Source organism: Gossypium hirsutum, chromosome D06 (genome assembly GCF_007990345.1).
Source record: "Gossypium hirsutum isolate 1008001.06 chromosome D06, Gossypium_hirsutum_v2.1, whole genome shotgun sequence".
NCBI lineage: Eukaryota > Viridiplantae > Streptophyta > Magnoliopsida > Malvales > Malvaceae > Gossypium > Gossypium hirsutum.
The window spans coordinates 20,888,452-20,912,433 of record NC_053442.1 but is presented as its reverse complement, the minus strand read 5'-3'; the positions used below and the strand labels follow the sequence as shown (position 1 = coordinate 20,912,433).

The 23,982-nt window shown below is 32.5% G+C and overlaps 1 non-coding gene across 1 annotated transcript; it reads left to right on the top strand.

The window, feature by feature from the left end:
• The first annotated feature begins 2,785 nt into the window (after positions 1 to 2,785).
• On the top strand, positions 2,786 to 2,892 carry LOC121218942 (small nucleolar RNA R71). The gene has a single exon (XR_005915423.1). It is a non-coding gene; the product is annotated as a small nucleolar RNA R71 (small nucleolar RNA).
• Positions 2,893 to 23,982: the final 21,090 nt, after the last annotated feature.

The following is a 23,982-nucleotide window of genomic DNA, read 5'->3' as shown; positions in this document are numbered from 1 at the left end:
CATAAACAGAATATGATGCCTTACTCTCCAATCACACTTGGGATCTTATGCCCTTACCTGCAAGTCGTAGGGCTGTAGGTTGCAAATGGATTTTTAATGTAAAAAGAAATGTTGATAGCTTGGTAGCCAGATACAAAGGCAGGCTGGTGGTTAAGGGTTACCTCCAAGAGGCAGGTATTGATTTTTAGGAGACATTTAGTCCCGTGGTCAAACTAACGACGATCAGAGTTGTTCTGGCACTGGCTGTTTCCTTGGGCTAGTCTTTCAGGCAAGTGGACATTAATAATGCCTTCTTGAATGGTGATTTGCATGAGGAAATTTACATGGTGCAACCACCAGGTTTTGAACAACAAGGGAGCGAGGGCCAACAACTAGTATGCAAGTTAAGAAAGGCCTTGTATGGCCTTAAGCAAGCACCTCGAGCTTAGTTTCACAAGCTGAAGGAATTTATTTTAATTGCCAAATATGAAGTATCAAAAGCTGACAACTCTCTTTTTATTCAACGTTTGGGGTCTTAGTTGCTCTATGTTCTAGTATACGTGGATGACATTATTGTCACTGGGACTGACTCTCGTGCCATCGATTAGTTTGTTAAGGAACTCGATGTTCAATTCTCTTTGAAAGACTTAGGGAAGTTGAGTTACTTATTTGGCATTGAAGTCAACTACACTCAAGATGGTCTTTTTCTTAGCCAAATGAAATACATTATTGATCTATTTCGAAGGGCCTCCATTGACAGATCGAACGACTCTCCTACACCAATGGTAACTAGTTGTCATTTACCAGCTCATGTAGGCAGTCTTGCTGAAGATGAACATCTTTACAGAAGCATAGTTGGTGCTCTACAATATGTTGTGATTACCAGACCAGACATTGCCTTCTCTGTGAGCAAAGTATGTCAGTTTATGCACAAGCCATTGGATCTCCACTTTAAAGCTGTCACAAGAATCTTGCGTTATTTGAAAGGGACTTTGGATATTGGATTAAGATTCACTCGAACTTCGAAGTTTTTGCTCGAAGGATATTCAGATGCCAGTTGGGGGTCAGATGTTGATGATCGCCGCTCAACGCGAGGCTATTGTGTGTTTCTTGGAGGGAATCCAGTTTCTTGAAGCTCTAGAAAACAACAAGAGGATAGTTCAGCTACTATTGCAGTAGTAAGGAATCTTGTTATGCACTCTAAATTCAAACATGTCGAGTCAAGATCAGATTGAAGACATATTGATGAAACCATTATCAGCAGGATTGTTCAATAAGTTCAGGTGTCAGCTTAGAGTTCTTACCAATGATCATGAAGTTACAGGAGGGAGAAACCATCAACGAGCATGGGGCATGTTATGAGTATTTCATTAGTTACTATTATTGCTAAAGTTAGTTAAAAGGAGTTAGTTAGTTGTTAAACAAAGTAGTTAACTGTTAGCTATTATCTGGTTGTCTTAAATACTCTGTCTACTACTCTCAAGAAGTTAATGAATTTGTAACGTTTTGCTCTCGGCTTCTTTATCATTGATTCTGACAAATCTAACACATACAAAATATAAACTAGGCTAACATACCAACATAGCCTTAACCACAACCATATACACATTTAAGCAGCGTTTCACTAGCAACTAAGATAACCACAACTTATAGACAATATCAACAAAAGACTTTCTAGGTGCATGCCATTACAAAATGAAATATCACCACACTTGAGCTTAGGATTTGTTTCTATATGCTGAGTCGATGATAAGTCAAAAAGTACCTAGCTTGCGCATGGAAAACAAAATCGCACGCTGAGTAAAACTTAGTGATATTTCTATAATCCGATTAATATAAACTTGATATAAGTATTTAAAATGCAATATGTAACAAGTAAGCTATGTTCAAAAGTTTCAATTCAATAATATAATATTTTCTCATTCCTTATTCACATCCACTAATAATTTACATATTCAAATATATATACATATCAATGGCATTTCATTTAGCATTTGAATATCTCAACGCATGCAATGGCTCTAAAGTCTTTTCGCTCCTCAATGTTAACGCTTTACAATTCTCCTTCCCTGGATTCCTCGAATTCTCCATATCACTAGGTAAAGCACCTTGTGGTCGATTTCTGAGTTCAGTTGCAAGTTGGCCCACTTGATTATTCAAATTCCTTAGAGAGGCATCATTTTTCGCCATGTATGCCTTTAATAGATTCTCTAGGCTATTGGATGGTTCAGCTTGGGTTGGTTTCTGAGCTTGCTAGGAAAAACTAGGTGGCTGGGTCGATCTAGGTTGGACATAATTGTTATTGTTTCCTACCCATTGGTTACTCCAGGAAAAATTTGGATGGTTTCGCCATGATGGGATATAGAAATTGGATTGCAGCCCTTGCCTTCCTTGATTTTGGTTCTGGTTACCAATGTAATACACTGATTCTGGGTTCGATGGACATTCTTCATGCAAATGTCCTTCCCCACAATAAACACAGGCTACATTTTCAAATTGATTTAGTGGCTGTGCTGTAAAACTATTACACCCATTAGTAGTAAGATTTTTTAACATTGAGGATATTGATGATACTTGAGATGCAAGTGAAGTAAGTGCGTCTACTTCATGTATTCCAGCAACTTGTCTTCTTGACGCTGCTCGATTGGTTGACCATTGATAATTGTTGCTGGTAATCCTCTGAATGATTTCATAAGCTTCATTATAAGACTTAGAAAGGAGAGCACCATTAGTACAAGTGTCCACTACCATCCTCGTGTGAGCATTAAGACTATTATAAAATGTCTCAAGTTGTATGCAATGTGGGATTCCGTGATGAGAGCACTTCCGTAATAATTCTTTGTACCTTTCTCATGCCTCATACAATGACTCATCATCCATTTGTTGGAAAGCAATGATCTCGTTCCTCAACTTAGCATTCTTGCTAGGCGGGAAATACTTCATAAGGAATTTTTCTACTAACTCTTTCCATGTTGAAATTGAGTTTAGTGGTAATAAGTTCACCCAAGCTCGAGCTCTGTCCCTTTGTGAATATGGGAACAAAATCAATTGTAATGCATCTTCGGGTACTCCGGCTAACTTGAAAGGTTCACTCACCTCTGTAAACGGTCTTAAGTGTAGGTGAGGATCTTCGGTAGGCATTCCACTGAATTGGCCCACTGTCTGAAGCATCTGGAACATGACTGGCTTCAACTCGAACTATTGTGCCTCAATTTCAGTTCTCCTAATACCCAGATTAAGATCATGAAATACTGGCATGACATACTGTCTCAAAGCTCTATCCCTATCATCAGCAATAAGGATAGGATTTTGAGCAAGGTTTGCTCCGTTTCCTTGATTCAGATTTTCGAAGTTCATCTCTTCAGTCATTCACTGACTTGCTTGTCTTCTTCGTTGTCAAAAAGTTCGTTCAATCTCAGGGCCTACAGGGAGTAAATTGATGATTTGGTCAATACTCATAAACACCTGAAATAATCATAGAAAAATTAACTAATTTAAATTTTGAATAGAAAAATAAACAAAACTGCAAAACTACCAACTTCACAAATAATGACTTTTTTTAAAACACAGTCCCCGGCAACGGCGCCAAAAACTTGAAACAATGAAAATGTTGAAGTGTACACAATCGCAACAAGTAATAAAGTGACAAGTAAATGTCGAGTTATTGTACCCACAGGGACTGTGAAAAGAATTATTTATGAATGCTATTTAAAACACTTTGGTGAAGAAAATTATTTTGTTTGAAGGGGGTAATTAAAAACTAAGATTTTAAACTAAGTGAACTAAATAAATAAATCTCAAATGCACGATTTCAAAATACAATTTTAATCAAGATGACATAATTTTGTTAGATTAATAACATTTCTTAACTTAGAATTATTAAACTCGTGTTTATATTGTTACGAATAAGTTCACGATAACTCGGTAATTTGCTAACTTATGAACATACTCGCCTACCAAAATCCATTTATCTCTTGACTATATCCTTATGTCAATTCAAACGATTAAACAAATCTTAATAGGCAAACATGTTATTGCACATACATACTTATTAAATCGAAATAATCTCTTGTACATATCCCTATGTCAATTCAAACAATTAACTCGATTTAATAAGCACATAAAAGACTATGTGAGGTAACAAAGTATCCTTACCTTGAAACATTTTAATCACAATAATCTTGCAAGTTATACAAGGCAAATGTATCGTCAGATACCGTTGCTAATCTAACCCTCAACTACCTTAGATGATTAAACATGCACTGATTAAGTATTGTGTCCATTAATTACAATTTTAATCCGTTTAAATAATTAATTCATTTGTTACCTAAAAATTGTAATGCAAGAATAACTTAGTCATGATTTTACTTAATCAAGCCTCTTACTGAGACCTATAACAACATAAACACAATTTCAATAATTTTAATAAACGAAATGCAATCAACCTAACACGAATTAAATTCAAGCTAAATTGATTAAATTAACCATTCCAACAACAAAAATATTCATAGATATGTTCAGCATAACAACAACAAAAATTAAAGAGATAGGGAACAAGAATCAAATTCGATGTTTTTTCGTGGCTTGACTAGTTGCTCCGTTCTTCCTTCAGCGTTGTCCTCATGAACCAAGGTTGCTATGAACACTTAATTGCTGCTCCAAATAGCTGATGAATGCACCTTTCCCAAGAGGAGAAATTAGCAAGAGAGTAAGGGAATTTTGGAATGGAAAAGAAGAGAGAAAGTGGGGAGAAGAGAGGAAAGATGTGAATGCTTGAGGTGTGTTTTTAAAATGACCAGCCTAAGGGGGCTTTTATAGTTGAGGAGGGCTGCTAAAAATAGTTAAAATTATTAGCCAAAGAGCCCTCCCTTGGCCGGTCACACATGTGGCAAGGTTGATAGTTTTAACTTTGCTAATTTAGGCTTGGGGCAAATCTATAAAGCCGCCAATTGTGGAGGTGTTTGAATGCAACTTGAACAAGTCTTCAAGGGCCTCTTTGCAAGCTTTAATAATCAACTAATAAGCTGATTTGGGTCAGCTCTTGGGACGGTTTTTGGGCTGTCCATTTCTTGGTCGGTTCGGTTCACTCAGTTTAGTTCAATTGGAGCACTTTTTCATAATTAATTAATAATAATTTATTAACCCAAATTAAATTGGATATAAATTAAAATTAATTATATTATGAATTAATACATATAATTTTGGACCGTCTTAGGCTAAAATTTAGTTTGCCTTGATACTTCAAATTGCTTCTTGGTTTTGCGCTTAGTGTCTACCGAGCCATTTTTCGCCATTTTTGCAAATCTGTCAAAATAACCAAAATTCATCAATATTAATTATAAAATTAACTAAAATTCAACATGTTCATATTTTAAGTACACTTTAATAATTTTGTAAAAATTAATTATTTTTTCGACAAAAATTTTATCGAAACTGTATGATTTTAATTTAAAAAGGGTATGTAAAAATGTGTAAATTTCCGTGTTTCTACTGCTCAAAAATTAGTGAACTCTCTTAAAGGGTTTATGGTGCTAAAGCCCAACCAACTCTTCACAACACCAAAATATGTGACAAAGTCCACTCTATCTAGATTTAAAGGCCCATGTAGCACTTGGATAACAACCAAAATACTATCCCAAAAAGTATCACCATAACCAAAATAGCTTGAGATAGCTTTTCACGCTTTCTCTAAAGACTCTTGATATTCAAGTAGCTCTTAACTCTTGGTTGACGATTGCTCACCTAGATGGTCACACTCCTCGCACTGAGTGGCTAGATACTCTTTCAACTTAAGCTCAATAGATTTCTTTTCCTTAAGTATGCCCTCTAACTATTGAACTCGAGAAGTAGCTTCTTTGTACTTCTTGGTAGCCAACTCAACTTTCTCAACACATAACAAATTCTTTTCCTCTACCAAAGAAGTCACATTTTAACAAGCAGTTTTAACCTCACTCCAAGCCTTTGTACTCTCTTCCTAGGCCTGGCTAGCCACTAGCTTTAAGTGAGTTCATTTACCTTCCATAGATTGGATCCACTCCCAATGTTGCACCAAATCTTTTAAGCCCGATTGATAGTAAACCTAGCTTCACAAACTTGCGATTATGCACCCTATTAAAAGTGTAGCGGGTGACACCAGTAATAGGAGAAGCTGGCTTATCTGAAGTGTTTATAGAAGTAAAAAATTAGAACACTACAATAATACCCAAAAAAGAGAGAATAATTCCACAAGTCGTAAAACTTGAACCTTTACCCAAGTTACTAATAAGTAAGGGAAAACAAACTGAAGGAAGGGTTTATTGTTAAGAGCCCCCATAATTGTACGAAAAGGCACACTTGTGCATATAGTTACTGAAGCATGAAAACCCCTTGAGGTAGGAGCAATAAAACCAACAATAGATGAAATGTTCATAGAAATCGAGGCATGAGGCAAATTTTGAGATGAAATAGGACCTTGACCATGAGGAATGGCCACCTTCATCCTTCCCCTCTTCGATTGGGAATCACCAGCTTTCCTTACTTGAGAACTCTTCTGGCAAGTAGAAGGACACAAGCTATTAAGCAACAATCACTCCATATATGAATATTAAACTTGTCGAGCAATGCTAATATTAATAGTAGAAGTGGCAATGACGATGCTAAAATTAAGAGCAGTAGTGGAAACACCCTTGCTGTTGGAAACAACAGTAGTAGGAATCACTATGGAGTTGTTACGTTAATAACAACAATAGTTGTAATACCATTCAAGTGAGAAACCATCTCACCTGCGAGAAATAGACAATACAAGTTAACTATTAAGAAACATTAATAAAAAATAAATAAATGATCAAAATGTACTACGAGTTAGAGGGCCCACGGGGTGGTCTTCCATAAATTTAGTAAATCATTATTGTCTCCCTTGGGCCCATTCCCACAAATCCAAGATATATATATCAAAATTCAGAGGAAGGAGTTCCTCCTCGTTTGAAGATAACGCATAAGGGAAGCCTCTTCACTAGCCATCCCTCACCTGTAATAGTCATGGTCCTCTATCCTTGACATCACTCCAACACCTCTTGAACCATATGGAACATTAGCATTAGTATGTTCATGAATAGAAAAAAAGAAATGCTGAGAATGAGCTTCATTGCTCTAGAGTCCTCGCTAACAAGCAACTAGTTTGGCCTGAAAATTCCAAGAGGGGGTGGATTTGTATTTTAAGAATTTCTATGAACTTTTCTAAATGATAAGAAAATGGGAAGAAAAGCTTGAAAAATTTGATTTATAGTGGTTCAACCCCAATTGCCTACCTCCACTACATTGGTATACCTCAACCAAGGATTGCCACATTCACTATACTTGAATAATTACCTTTCAAGGAAAATGTAGAACCTTTACAATCCGAATGTTTTTCACAAGGTTAAGATAAAACATTCCCTCTAGTTTTTATGGCTTAACTAAAACCCTTTAGCTTTTGTGGCTCAACTAGAAACCTTTTACACTCTACTTAAGGTTTTATATCTCAAAAATCGTAAGTATGCTCTTTACAACAATGAGAAGATGAACAAACTAATAGTGAACCTCTAATAGGCGTGTGTTTGCAAATTTAAGCTCTAAATACAAAGATTTCAGAGTGAGAAAAGATATTACAAGAAGCTCCCAGTGAATATGTACAAGAGAAAATAAAGAAAATAAAGAATTGAAGGCTTTTCTCTTGATTTCTATTTTTGGATGTTCATCTCATTTATCTTAAAGTGTTCTTGATGTGCATATACAACAAGGGACAATTTTGTGACCCTTTATAGCCATTGGGGATAGTTTTTAGCAGTTGGAAATGTTACATATAGACTTGTATTGATACAACTCAAAAGATGTATGGGTAGAACTGGACTTGCATAGGTAGAAATGGACTTGAATGGGTAGAAGTGTACTTGTATGGGTAGAGGTGGAGTTGTATCGGTAGAAGCCCCTCTGAGTATCAGTAGAAGCTTGGAGGAATGCTTGGAGTGCTCACCAGTTTGGTTCTATCGGTAGAACTTTCTCCAAGTATTGATGTAGCTTCCCAGACTTGTATAAAATGAGTTTAAAACACTAAAAAACTTTTAGATGAGTTAAAACACATTTAAAACATGATTTTGAGTACTTTTATAAGTCTTTGAAATTATTTGGAAATGTTTAACAAAATTTTCAATAATTATTTTCACCAAATGGCTTTGAAAATATAAATAAAACTTTATCCTAAGTATTGTTATATCAAAAGCTTGAGGCATCAAAGCTAACAATCTCCCCATATTTTTTATATATAAAAATTTAAGAGAAATTTGCATTTTGAAAGAACCCCCAAATAATTTAGACATTTTCAAAACACAACTCCCCTTAATAATTTATTCCTTGAAAATTTTTAAGGAGAAAAAAAACACTTAAGCAAATGTATTGAATTTCAGCAAGAGATATGAAAAATTTAGCATACATGAAATTTAATGAATAAATCCAAGACTTTATAAATGTCATGCATTTAAGCAATATATCAAATAAGCATGCATGCATGAGCATTAATTCATTTGCATAAACATATGAACATATACATTTAAAAGAAAGTGAATATGCAAATTTCATCTTTTTTTCCCCTTTTAGGTATATAAAAATCAATAAAAGCATTCAAAGAATAATGCCAAAATTAAATTTTTTTTCAAAAATTGAGGTTTATGGAGGATAAAGATTGATTCAAAAACACAATGAGTCATGATATATTCATATAAAGATCATGTTAATTGTATTCTCATAAGTAAACAATGAACTACTTGAAATCCATTTATAAATAACAACTTATGCAAAAAAATTCTAAAGATGATACAAATAAGTCATAATTGCATAAAAGTTCATCTAAACTCATACCTAATGAAAGATAACAATTGATACTTAAACAAAAATACCAATTGTTAACAAAAAAATGCGAACAAGACATGATGAAGAATTAAAAATATTGCATGTCAATGATAATTCAATAAGTTCTCATGCAATTTTTGTTTCTAGTACTCCCTCTTACCAGATCTATATCCTAACGATTTTCTTCTTCTTGCAAGATACCAATTATTAATGAATGAAATAAGGCATGGAAAGTACAAAGGTATCAAAAAATTGGATATCAAAAGCTTATCAAGGCTAAAATGATTGTAACAGCTCGATTTTTAGTGGTACTAGAAAATGCAGTTTCGAAACCCCATTTTTGTAAATCATTTTCATAAGCCGATTCCAGACATATAAAATAGGAATATTTGCAAAGATAATATAAAAATATATTGAAGAATAGATAAGTAATTTAGCTGATAAAATACTTAGTTAAAGCTTAGGGACTAAATTATAAAATTCCCATCACTATTGAATTTTAATTAAGAAAATGCTTGAAGATCTAGATAATGATAAGCCAAAAGGGTTAAAATGGTTATTAAACCAATAAATAACATGAGGTAGTGGATTTTAATGTCAACATCCACTTATGTTTAATTATATAATTAAATGAATAAATATGTTTCATTAAATTAATTAAAAATGATTATTTAAGTTAATTAGGCCTTAACTAAACTATAAATATTAAGCATGGTGGAAAGAAGGAGAAATTCTCATCATATTCATCACTCTTGGCCGTTTCACCATAGGAGGAAAGAAGGAAAAACCATCGTTTGAGTTTCCACATTGGACCATTCAATTAGGTGAGAAATTCAAGTTATTTTCTTGTAATTGTTATAGATTTATGATCATGAAAGCTTAATTTAGCTAGCCTATGTACCAATTGGATCAATTTTTTGAAAATTTAGCATGTTACCATTATTGGTAAATTGGTGAATTGGGCTTGGAATTGATAGGTATTGAGCTTAGATTATGAAAAGGACTAAAGTGTAAAGTTAAGCTTATTTGTTAACTTTGCAACATTATGGACAACATTGGATAAATGTAAAATTTATCAAGACATTATGCTAGAAATAAGAATTATAAGGTCTCTAATGAAAGTATGTGAAATTGGATTTTAATTCGAAGTTAGGAATCGAAAGTTACGCTTATCCCGAGTTCAGGGACTAAATTGAATAAAATAAAAATATGTGTGAAATAAAAAAATGATTATTTATGATAATGGATATCATGATATTTTTTATAATATATGGTATTGATTTGGTATATAAAAATATTTGTATAGACAAAGAATTGGACCAAAGTGGAGCTAGTGGAAAAACAAAAATTATGGAATAGTCCCTGAAGAATTTACCTGTTTTATGTTTTGGAAAGTTAAGTTCATTGGATCATACTATTTTTCCTTATGTTATATGTATGTTTGTGTTTATTTCATTATATTATTTTAAACATAAGTTAAGGTTTTCCTGGAAATTGGCATACAAGGCTAGTAAATGGGATTGAAATGTGATAAGTGATTGATATGTGAAAATACATGGTATGAATATGTAAATATGAATGATTACAGTGTATGATTATGCAAAAACTAATGATAGATGCCCATGTGAACTTACTAAAGTCTAGGATACAATTGGCATGCTGATAGAGTCATATGCGCGTTTGGGTACGAGATTGTTGACGATATGTAGATTATGACAGGTTATTTTTGGATCCAACATCTTTTGCAGATAATCATGTTTTCAATGTCTCTATGGAGACCTCGTTTTGGTGGAGGGTTGTGTTTGAATATGATTAAAAATTTGATGCCTACGGGATTGCACATTGGTGCTTTGGTGTGGTGTAGCTTAAGCTCATATGAACTATCTTGGTGTGATATAGTTCACTCGCCTATCCAAGTCCATTTTACTAGGGTTCCATTGGGCGAAACATTGAAAAGAATATCAAAATCAGAAAAATGAAATGAACTAAATTTGGTAAGCTATTATTATATGTAATTTAATTTAAATGGTATGATTTTGTGAATTGATGATAGTATATGAAAGTGTGATGATATAATATGTATCGGAAGGAGTTGATGATTTTTTGGTCATATTATAATGCTTAACATATTTGTATACCTATGCTTGATATGCTCTTTGTTGTGACATTATGTGTCAAGCTTTAGCCAAATGTATGTATTCCAAATCTTTTTGGTAGTAACTTGCTCACCTATGAGAAAGGTAAGTGTTGTAATTTCCATATGAACTTACTAAGCATTAAAGGCTTACTATTGTTGTTTTTCCTACATGTATATTTCTTGACTTGTAGAACTCACTTAGACAAATAAGTTAAAATAACACACTATAAAAAAGACGGTAGAATTAGTCATTTTGAGTCCTAATATTGTGGCGTGTATATAGGGTCTTGATTTTTTAACGATCATCTTTATTTGTGAATGCCAAGGTTGTATTTGTGGCTAAGGTTTGGTTGTATGTTAAGCTTGTTATGTGGCCTACTTGGGCCTTGTTTTGATTATGATTGATGCCATTGGATTTATGATTTCAAGCCTACATAAGCCTTATATGTTAAAGCTTGCAATGTGAGGTAAGGTTGAAAATGACTAGGATATGCCTATCATGTGGCTGGTGTCATACTGAAGTCTTTATTTCAAATGTTTGTATGCTATATTTGGTATAAATTGACATGAAATGTTGTTTTCTTGTTTTTGGAAAGAGCATATGAATGTATAAGTGTAAAATGATAGGTTGAATCCAAAAGGGATTGGAAATTATTGCATTATTCCTAAAGAGTCGTGATACTACCACATGGATATCACGACACTAGTTGAAAAATGATATGAACTAATAGTAAATTGTTCTCAAGGTCGTGACGTTGCCCCAAGGATGTCGTGACATCAACTATCAACATTGCGACCACCCTTGTTGAAGTCGCGATGCGAACTCGGTGAAGTTTGGAAACATTGCACTTTAGTCCTCAAGTTGTAATGCCAACCTATTATTTTGGAGGTCGCGACATCGCACCCTTAAAGTTGTGACTCTAGCTCATAATATTTTGAAACTTCGCATTTCAATCCTTAAATGTTTGTTGGCTAACAAAAGAGCTTTTTAACACTCTATATTGACTCGATCACCGGGTCCAAGCTACAGGATGCCACAATCGTCACCGGAGTGACTATGATCATTTCCATTTCAATTATACCACTATTTAATCAAATTCATTCAAAACAAGCATGAAACATGTTAAAAAATCATTAACAAATATTACTTAACCCAGTAGGTACATGCCTTTTAACCAACAAAAAGGTATCTACACAAACATTATTAAGTCTGGGATCTAGACTAGATGCTGAAGTAAATACTCGGGATCTCAAATTGAACATAACCTGCGCACAGAAAACAAAAATTCCGCGCTGAGCAATAAAGCTTAGTTGTATTGCTATAATTCAAATAAAATGATATACGTAATAATCAAAATGCATAAAATTCCAATGTTATTCTATTAATCAATACTAGTGCATATTATAACCAAATCTTGTTCAACACACATTTATATATATACATGCAAAATTCACTAATGAATCAATAGTTAAAATAAATTATCAGATACTTCATATCATTATCACAATGCTGAATCGAGTTGTGCAATTACTTAATTTGTGACATGTAATCATGTTTCATTACATTACAACATCAAATGATTCATTCCTTAACTTATCAAATCGGCTCTTTGATTATTAGTCGGCTTGAAATTTTTTTGGTAAGTACTGTCAATATCCAATGTCGTATATAAATGTCTGCATTTCAAACTTACAACATTTAATCATTTTCAAATATCATTATCACATTAATGCACAATTCAACACTTCTCACATATCATTTATTATCATCACAATTAAGCTCCTATGTTTCCTTTCATTTTAACATTTCAATCATTTCCAAGCCTAATAGCTCTACCCAATTTATTTACCCCCAGGGCTCGTTTATGATTCTTCTGCATATCGATATAAATATCTTGATTCAATATAATTTATTTAGTTATAAAATTTAACTAATTTAAATCTTTATAACACTATTAACTTGTCACGAAATCAACATGTACACATAGATTCAACCAACACATTGATATGATTCGATTAGTCATAATAAACTATTATTCATTTTATAACTCTTCTATGATTTGCCTTCTCCTCTTCTCCATTCCACACCCTATATGTACATGTATTTATATAAAAAAAATCTTTGGCCTTTAGTAAGACATGCTTATATGTAACATTAATGATTCTTTTACTATTTACATATATATCATTAAAGTTGTCTTCTTGAATAAAAATTACTAAATCATTTAAATCTTGGCATAAAGAATTCAAAATCTAGATCCACTTTTTTTTTAGACTAAATTCAATGAAAATTTTACCATAAAAATTTCAAAATTTCTACTTAAGCCAATTAGTACAGTTTTTTTTCAAAACTTCCCTTGTTCTGCTACTAGGTAACTCTGACCCTTCTTTACTAAAAATTAAATATCTTTCAGTACAAGTCTTGTATTATGATTCCATTTGTTTCTCTTGAAAATAGACTCATCAGGATTTTAGGCATATAAATTTCATATCATAAACATTGTTTTACAATTTAGAATGATTTTACATAGTTAGAATAGGGGAACCCAAAATTATTCTAAACTTGTCTCATAAAAATGATTAAATATCATAATCTACAATTCCATTGTTTACATTGTTACTTTTATGCAAAACTAAACTCAATAATTTTTAATTTCATTTTTTATTCAACCACTAACTCAATTTCTACAATTTTTGGTGAATTTTCAAAATTGTACTACCACTGTTATTTAAAAAGTGTTTAGTGAAACATTTTGCTGTTCCATGATTTGATTAAGCTAGTTCTTCTCATTTCATTATACAACATAATAAATTCCAACTCAATTAAATATCAATTCATATAATCACTAAGTTACACAAATTTTCATTTTGTTCAAATTAGTCCTCTAGTTTGATAATCAATCTCAAACATAACATTCTAAAGTCAAATAATCATTTTAAATTTACCTCGATATCGTACTTTGCAAAAAGTATAAATAAATATATTGATTGAAATGAGTCACTAATTCAATAAAATTACCTATCAATAATTCAATTTATCTATATAATAACTCCATAAATATTTAATGGCTTGATTTATGAAAATGAGGTCTTGATATCTCATTCTCCAGCACTACTGACTTTATGGTCTTTACACTTGTACCATAATTTAACTATTCAATTAACAAACTTAAAGGATCCAACTCTAATTGAACTTCATACTGTCATCGTAAATATTATGGAATAATATTTATAAATGCACTCTTCGAAAACTGAATTCCAAAATCACCATTTCTAACACCACTGAAAATCGAACTGTTACAAAATATCTCATCTTTTCTTTTACTTTTATGTTCTTTTTATATGTACTTTAATTATTTAATAAAATAAAAACTACACTTATCAACTGTCCTTCATAATTAAAAACCAGCAAATAAGAACAATGGTTTAATAACCATTGTGGTCCTCAAGCATTTTATAAATTAGAATTCTATAATATTTACAATTTTTATGGTTTAGTCCTTAAACCTTAATTAGTAACTAATTCCACCAAATTACTAATCCAAAATTAAATTCACTTATAAAATAACTCCTAAATATTTAATAATAATATTTACGAGCTCGATTTACGAAAATGGAGTCTTGAAATTGTATACCATTGACTTTTGGGCTGTTACAATTCTCCCCCTTAAGAAATTTTGTTCAAGAAATTTACCTGGAAAGAGGTCGTATTAGAATTTTATTTTCGAATCAATTAACTTATTTGTTATCCTTCCTTATCAGTCTTTAGACTTGTTTGACTAAAACACATGATGATTCGCATGCTACTAATATTCATATATCAAAATTTATATTTCTCTTACTTTATTCACCTATTATAACTTTTATTAATCTAGCTTGGACTCAAGCTAGATACATAGATCAATCATCTTGCACCCCAATTCAGTATCACAAGACATCATCAGATAATCGAATTAGATGCATTGGTGCATAAGTGCATCATCTACCAACAAAACTGTAACCTAAACATTTAATAGGTAACAAATTTCCAATCTCATTATAAGTTTAATTCACATTCTATCAATCTCAATCCTTCTTCAATTCACTATCCAAATACAGTACGCAAAATATTTCAACTCAATTTTAACACCGAGTACAACGTATCGTTTGAATCGTACTACTTCTATTAATCACATAAATAATTAAATCTACCATTTAACTCACAAACAATATTTCATCATCTTTTGACCATTTTATGTAATTGTAATCTAATAATCAAATTTAGACTCGATACAGGTACATGGATCTGTCACCCAAGGTTGCCTAGTGTATTACCAAGGTTTTCAACTTAAAACTCACGTAACAATAATAAGTTTAATCTTAGATAGTTGACACTAGAACATAGTTTAGTTTCAATCAGTTAGGGCTTATTGACATTAAGATATGAGCATATAAATTCTCAGTCATACGAGCATAATGATGACTATAAGTGGTGAAAATCTTCACCCGATTCTATATACTAGCAACTCTTGTATGTAATACGTATAACATGATTTTTATTTTGAACAAGTAGCATCTTAGGTTCCATTTCAGATCAAATTTTATTGTAAGCCTACTTGACAATAAAGAAACCAACTTGTAAGAAACCAAACAAGACAAGAAAATAAAATTGAATTGCAAGCAACATACAATCGGTCGCAACAACATTTCCTCTGCAAAACCATTTCCTGTTCTTCCTATACTGAAACCCCGTTCTCATCCACAACCTCCACAAAGTCATAATTTGCTTAACAATATTTGATACTAAAACCCCATTCTCATCAACTGAACCTCTACAAATCCATAATTTACTTAACAATATTCAAACTAAGACCCTATTCTCATCCACCGAACCCCCGTAAAGCCAAAGTTTTAACCAAATCCCGATTTGCATTTACCAGCCTTACTAGAGGAATTAATCATGAAAATTTATCATGCAATTTCACATACATCTTGTCCAAAATGGATAGCAATTAACATGGAAAATAAACCTTGAAGTTCAACCTACAACCCCACCTTCAAGTTGCCTAAAAATTAAACAACATTTAACGCAATAAAATAATTTTTTACGTCTTTAATCGCATGTAACCATGCAGGGCATTCATTAAGTCACAACACAATCATTTTTTCTTATTTATGATAACACAAACCACAACCTAATCTGGATCTTTAACAATCCTTAAACACCACAAGTAAATAAGATTATATAATTACTTCAACAACAAATAAATTACATTTTTTATGTCCAATTTGGACATCTTAAATACGACAATAATCCATGACATTCACTAACACTTAAAATGACATGCAAAAAGTAAATTTAAAACACAACTCAATTATATCCTAGAAACCCTACTCACTGTTAGCATACAATTTAACCACGATACTCTCAAAGAAAACTCACCTTGCAAAAACACATTCGATTGGTCCCATCTTGGGCAGTATAACATGGCATCAATTAAAAGCATTTAAATCGACAAGAACAAAATTAAATTGTCCCAATTCACACAGCAATATCATTTCACAAATTTGAACAAAATTAAAATCCCACAAATTGGGACAACATTTAAGCATGTAAAAGAACCATTCTTGAACAATATTAGCAGTTTATAACTAAGAAACTTCAATCTAACTGCAAGTTAGACTACATTTTAAAACATATAACAACTAAACATCATTGCAACCCTCTCAATATACAATGGCTAACATCTCGCACAACAAGCATGCAATGAAAATTTATAATAACTTACTAGCAAAACATATTTATATTGTCCTAATTTTGGAAGCATGAATGCAGCGATAATGCAGGCCATTAACTAACAAGAAATACATTAACTTTTCTTACTTTGGGCAACTTAATTACATCAACAATATATAGCAATTAACTGACATCAACTCAAAATTAGAACAACTTAAATCACACACCTCAATTCACAACATCTAGGCATCATAATTTACAACAATAAATCCTCTTCAATTAAAACTTTAAAACAACATAATTTCCTGCTTAAGACAACTTAAATTGCAACATTAATTCCCTTTCAATTATTTTTATAGACAACATAATTTAAAAAAATTACACAACTTATTATACATTTTAAAATATAAGACAAAATAATTAACAATCAGCATCCAAATGCTAACTTAGACTCAACTCAACCTTGGCATGTACCTCTAGACTCAATTTTAAGCTTGATTTAATCCAATAATTGACTAAACCTATAGCTCCTGTACCACTAAATGTAACACCCTATACTCGACCTGATTGTCGAGTCCAAGGTATAGGATGTCACATTCGTTGCCACAACAACTACGATAATTTCCATTTGAATTATACCACTAGTTAAACATATTCATTCAAAACAAGCCTTAAAAATGTTAAAAAATCATTAACTAACATTACTTAACCTAGTAGGTAACATGCCTTTTAACCAACAAAAAGGTAGCTATACAAAATTTTTGAGCCTAAGATCTTGACTGGATGATGAAGGAAATACTTGAGATCTCAAATTGAACCTAACCTATGCACAAAAAATAAAAGATGTTCGCTGAGCAATAAAGCTCAGTTGTATTTGTAACACCCAATTTTGGCCGGTATAGTACATCAAGTTTGTTGAGTTATTATGCTAATTAAGTTGTAACAAGATGGCCAGGAATGAACGAAGGGATGAATCATATATATAGATATTTGATTCTCGTATACATTTCTCTATAGCTATAAACCGTTAATTAAGGCAGCCTTGAAATTTTGTGACACTTGTCAAGTTCCACTAAGTGAACATGGGTTTTTATTTATATATATTAATAAGGGCTTTAGAAGAAGAGAGAGTTATATTCATTCTTCTATTTAAAACACCATTTTTTATTTACCTTGGAGCTGAGCACAAAACTTTCTTGATTGGATTGAAATAAAGCATCCGAGTGCATACAAAGGGTTGTTTAATATCTTGGGTAAGTATTATGGTTTTTATGTGTGTGAACAACAAGATGAACAACTAAGGCTTTGCATGGTGGTTATCTGGGTTTTAGATAATGGTAAAAGTTATATGAATAAGTTTTAATGGTGTTCATATGTTTTATAAGTAGTGACTGATGCGGTTTCTGCTTGGATAATGAATCTGGAGTCCTAGCTGTTATCAAAGGTGGTCAGGTGAGTTTTTAAACTAACTCCTGCATGTATATTGTTTATGCTAGATATTTCTATAGAAATCAAACGAACTATGAAATCGATACCATAAAAGTATAATATGAGGTTATATTATTGTATGAATGTTTACTGGGTCTTGCATGTGTAGTCTGTATGGAATCTGACAAGTTAAGTATATGATAAGTATTTTGATGATGAAGTATGATTGTATGAGAGCAAAGGGAGTGTATGTGATAAGATGTGAGTTAGTTGGGTGTTGTTAATGGATCAATGTGTGAAGTATTAAATGGTTTCAATGCATGAAAAGTTGGTCAAGTAAGTTTATATCTATTCACTGCAATGGAGTATAAAGGGGTCCGTCGGGACTTTAAACATGATCTATGAATAGAAAAGTCCATGGCCATGTATTTTCTGAAAGGAACTAAAGGACAGTGATTTCCTAATGGGGTTTTTTGCATGTCCTAAGATGATGATGGGCAAACCTAGCATAAAATGAGTTTAGACAAATCCATATTTTAAGCATGTTAAGAAAGAGAGCCTTTGTGGTGTAATATGAAATAAAGCCTTTATGGCGGAATATAGAATGAATGCCTTTATGACAAACACCGTAAGGAATGCCTTTGTAGTGCACTTTTAAGAACTGCCCTCATGGAAAACTCTGAATGGATTGCCTTAGTGACGTGTTCCATCTGATTTTGTGTAAGGTTGATTTTGCTAAGTCAAAGTGGCATGGACTATTAGGAAATTTGGTAAGTTACAAATTTGAATGTATGTCTCTATGGTAAGGTATGAGTAAGTTCTAGTAGATCTATAATATATATGACCATAATAAGGTATTAATGTGATCAGAAATAAGAGTTGAATGATGTCTTAAGGGATTTTCATGGAAAAAATATGTATATTCGTATGTCAAGAAGGGTGTTTGTTATGATAATTAGTAAGTATGAAAAGTAAAGGGTATCACATCTTTTTTCAAATTTATTTTGAATCTCAGTCAATGTTGGTTTGAATTATAAGATTCTGTATAGCATGATATGGATTTCATATAGATGTTATACGCGGTGAATTATCAGTATGAATATGTGCACAGAATAAGATCAGAGTAGGTCTAAAATTAAACTATAGGTATGAAATGTTGCGTAAGTATTCGCCAGGTATATGTATCCTCCCAAGATAATGTCAGTGAGTAGGTTTTTTGAAATAAGAGATTCATGAATTGATTAGAAGGAATCCTTCAGTAACAAGATATGGAAGGTTAAGTATGATAAGGGTATGACAGTTGGCACATAAGAGAGTCATAAGGTCGTAAGGTATCAACCGTAGTAAATGATGCAGAGTACTAAAGACTAATGGAATTCCCTTGAATATTACATGACTTCACCAAGGTACTGTCAATGGGAAAATGCTAGGAGTGCGCCAAGTTAGTGGCAAATTGGTCTATTATGCATACAGAGGACTGGTGACGCAGCTTTGAAATTTGTCTTTTAAGTCTATTTTAAATTATTTTCTAACTTGAAAATATCTGAATCAAATGAGTTCTAATAAGATTTTTAAAATGTACTGTAATACCCTAATTTTCTTGTGTTAGATTGTTAAAGTATGTTAAATAATTTGATTTGGTTTGGTGGTTAAGTGCCTTAGAAGTTGCTTTGTGGTTTTAAGTTCGATTCCCTAGTGTTGGATATTTCCTATTAATTTTGGTATTATGTTAGGCTTGTTTCATTAGGCTTATATTTTATTTTTGTTGGGTTGTTGATAAGGATGAGCATACTGGTTCAGCAGTAAGATTTTAGCTTACACTATGGTCTTCTATTCGAGTACTGTTCTGCGTAAATGTGGAATATATTTTTGTTTCTTGCTATGTGCTAGAGGTTGTGGTTAATTTGGATTCTACAAAATCTGGTGGGTTAAGATTTGGTTATGATTTAAATATTTTCTTTTTATTTTCTTGAATTATCATGTAACAACCCAAAATAGGGCCTAGGAGTTTTAGGGATATTTTAGGAATTTTGGCCTATATGAGCTCGAAATTGCATAAGGTTGGTACTCAATAGTGTTTTCGATTATGGCATCTTAACTGTCAAATCAAATTTTGAAAAAGTGTTCTAGAAACCCTTAACTTTTAAAAAGGACTAATTTGTAACAAAGTCAAAATAGTGGGCATTTATGTGGCAATTAAACCAATTTTTAAAATTGAACCTAAAAGTCATCCCCACCTACAATTTTCACGTTTTCTTCATTCTTTTCAAGCTTGTGCCGCCCCTTGCTCTTCCCTATCTATTTCTATTTATGTTTTATTCCCAAATCACAATACATTGATTTTCTATCATTCCTAAGTTAGATATTACCATAAACCTCCAAGAAAAACACCCAAAACACCAGAAATTTCACTATCCTTTTTAAATGTGTATTTTCCAGATTTTCATCAAAACTCATTCATTCTCTTAACAAAGGTAATAATTCATGTCACCATTATTTTTTAATGTTATTTAAACACTAAACCTGAATCATTAGCCCTCAAATTGCATGTTTAAATAAAAGCCAAAAATCGAGCCATTAATGTTAGATTTCAAGATTTTGCATAGAAATTTGGTTTCAAAGTGTTTTTCAACTCGTTTTAGCATGATTATAAGTTTTTTAAACTTATCCAGAAGTTTCGTTAATGATTTCTCATGTTTTAATGAATTTTAAGAAAATTGCCCAAAAGATATCAAAAAATGTCAATACCATGAATTGAGTAGATTTGTCTAGTTGGAAGGGTGTGAATTAGGCATAGATGATTAAGTAGATGAATGAAACTAATTTTATGAAAAAAGGTTGAGTATAGATCAAGATATTAATATATAAGGTTTGTTATGTTAGTAGTTTAAGTCACATGAGAACTTAGCTTAAGGCTTGTGTTTTAGTTGGTTTGAGAGGATCATTGGTTGATATTTGACTATGGTTATTGTATGATTTATATGTGTATAGCTTTGGATTCGTTAGAGCTTTCTACGAGCTAGAGAAATGTTAGTTGAGCTTCTAGTTTTCGTAAAAAGCATAAATTGGTGTGTATGGAATTGCTACTCGTAAACACGAGTCATGTGTTAATTGTGAATTTAGATGTAGCATAAACCCCTACTCTAAATTCCAAGTGTAAGTTTTCTTGAACTATACTTTTCTTGTAGTTATGTGGTTATATAATAAGAATGATATGCGATATGTGGATATGATGCTTATTGTGTAAAGTGAAATTATATACATGCAATAAATGTTTAATATATATGTTATATGACTATGCTAGTGTTTTTGCAAAACATACTAATATGCAGTGTTAATGCACGATTTGTTGGTAAGTAATATGTGACGCTTTCCGGATATTTTGGCCTTGTGATCTTAGAACCATTGGATATAGTTGGCATGCCATAGGATTGTGAGTACTTACTTATATTTATAGAGGTTTTGGGCTTAAGGCCCTGGGACATGTTTGGAGGGATAAGGGAATATGAGTTAAGCTCTATCCAACGGGAAATAAGCAGAGTGTTAGCTATACACTTCACTTTTGGGACATGTTTGACTCTACAAGTCTATGTGGTGTAAAGAGATCCGTGTATTCGATGTGTGATGGTAGAACTCACTATATGTTTCATAATCCAAGTGCCATCATATATTATCTCACCTTATGTAATTTTGTAGAATATATTCTAGGCTTGAATGAATATATATGCATTATGGGAATGAACAATTAGATGATGCATGATTTAATACTATATGATGTTAGACTTTTAAATAAGGTACTTGTGAGTAGTTGATTGGTTATGTTGCATGATAACATGTTTCCGTTTTGGAAATTGTTGCATTCACCGAGCTTGTTAAAGCTCACCCACTCATTTCAACACATGCAGATCAGTGACGTCACGGTGTGGGCGATGTGTTTTTCCAAGGGAGTGATCAAAGAAAGTCTGGTTATTTTTCGTAGGTGCTTCATTATTTTTATTTCTTTTTGGAAAATAGGCAATATGGTAGACTTACAATAGTTATGCTGATTTCTAAACAATTGACTTGGTTTCTAAGAACATCATGTTATTACTATTGCTTAGGACTATAGACATTGATGTTGGCATGATGATATTTGTTTGGACTCGTTATTGGTATTTCGTACCATTGACTAAGCCGTATGAATGGTTATTTAACTTAGTATTTGATGCATGTTGTTTAGGAATTATTTGAGATGAATTACTTGGTTTCTTATGTTGTATTTTTAGCTCTAGTAGCAGAGGTATTAATATTGGGCTTTAAAAATCGATACCTCTGTGAATTAAAATGTATAGCAAACAAAATAAAGACTTGGTATCGATACCATTGTTCGAGTATCGATACACAAGGGATAAATATAGATACTTTACCCTATGGTGTCAATATTTTCTGATAGATGGGTTCTTATTCGAGGAACAGAATGCTCTTTTGGTATCATTTTTCCAAGTGGTATCGATACCTACGGACATTTTTGTTGAATTTTCCTAGTTAGCCTTTAAGCATAATTCTAACTGATTGTATGATTGTTTAACGGATGATTTGTATGTAATAATGATAATTAACCATTTGGGCAACTTAAAAACTTACTCGGTTAACAAAAGACGATCGATTTACTTAAATCTAGCTCCCTATTTAATGTAAATGAGACGAGATGGTGGTGTGGCATCCTGTATTTGGGCCTGGCGACCAGGCTGAGTATAGGATGTTACATATCAACTCCCAAATTTTCTCCCAATACCAATCGTTCAACCCTCACTTTATTCACATTTTGTTTTTTCCCCTTATTTTGTTTTTCTTCTTTTCTTCTTTACTCTTGGGTTTTCATTCCTTTATTTTTGGTTGATTCTTGCTTGCTATAATTAGTTCATCGTGGGATTACGTTTGACTCCCTATTTTCAATTATAATTCAATAATAGTGTAAGTTTTGTTGATTATTTTTCTGTTATTTTTAGCTTTAACTCGTTCGTTGTACAAGGTTGAGTTTTAGTTTTAATGCTTGTTCTACACTATGTTAAATGTTCTCATGGTTTTTGATTAGGCGAAGGGTGTGAAAATCGAATTTCTCTAGCGGAGTACTTCTCGTTTTGGATGCTACTTTTGAGTGGTAAGTGCATAAACTTCACTTTAGGGATAGAAATTTTGACAATAAAATCTTTTATTGGTTGGGGTTTTCAATGTTTAATCGGTGTGAGTTTATGGTTGTTTTAGGATTCATGAGTTTCTGATTGTATGGTTGATCAATTTCACCATCAGGTGTGTGAACTAACTGAAAGAACTCGACTGAATCTCGGATAAATCTAAAAACAAAGGTAGTTTTTGAAACTGCCTAGCGTCACACGATCGCATGGTTGGCTGTGTGCACCACACGAACTAGGTTGTTAGACAGTGTGGGCCCTTTTGGGCCAATTTGAAGGCTTGATTAGGGGCCAATTAAGGGATTCAAAAATTGGGTCTGTGGGCATTTTCTAGGCTTAGAAAAGTGTAAGATTTTGTATGTTCCACATGGGTAAGCTTAGAAAGCATGTTAAGTAAGTTTCATTTTGTATTAATTATGTGATATGTTATGCTCTGTAAAATATATATGTTCAGGTATGCATTTCATAGAACTTATGAGATATGTATGTATGTTATCATGATTATGCATATGCATTAGGTGGGTTTTCATATGGAGAAAGTGTAATCTGGTAGTTTTGTTGCAATTTTAGTTGTTAAACCACAATTTCTGTGGTAGCTCTGCTGCATATGTATGAGTGGCACACCGCCACGCTATTGGTGTGATTGGATGGATGGACTCTTCTAGTCCTAATTGGTGTGATTGGTGGGA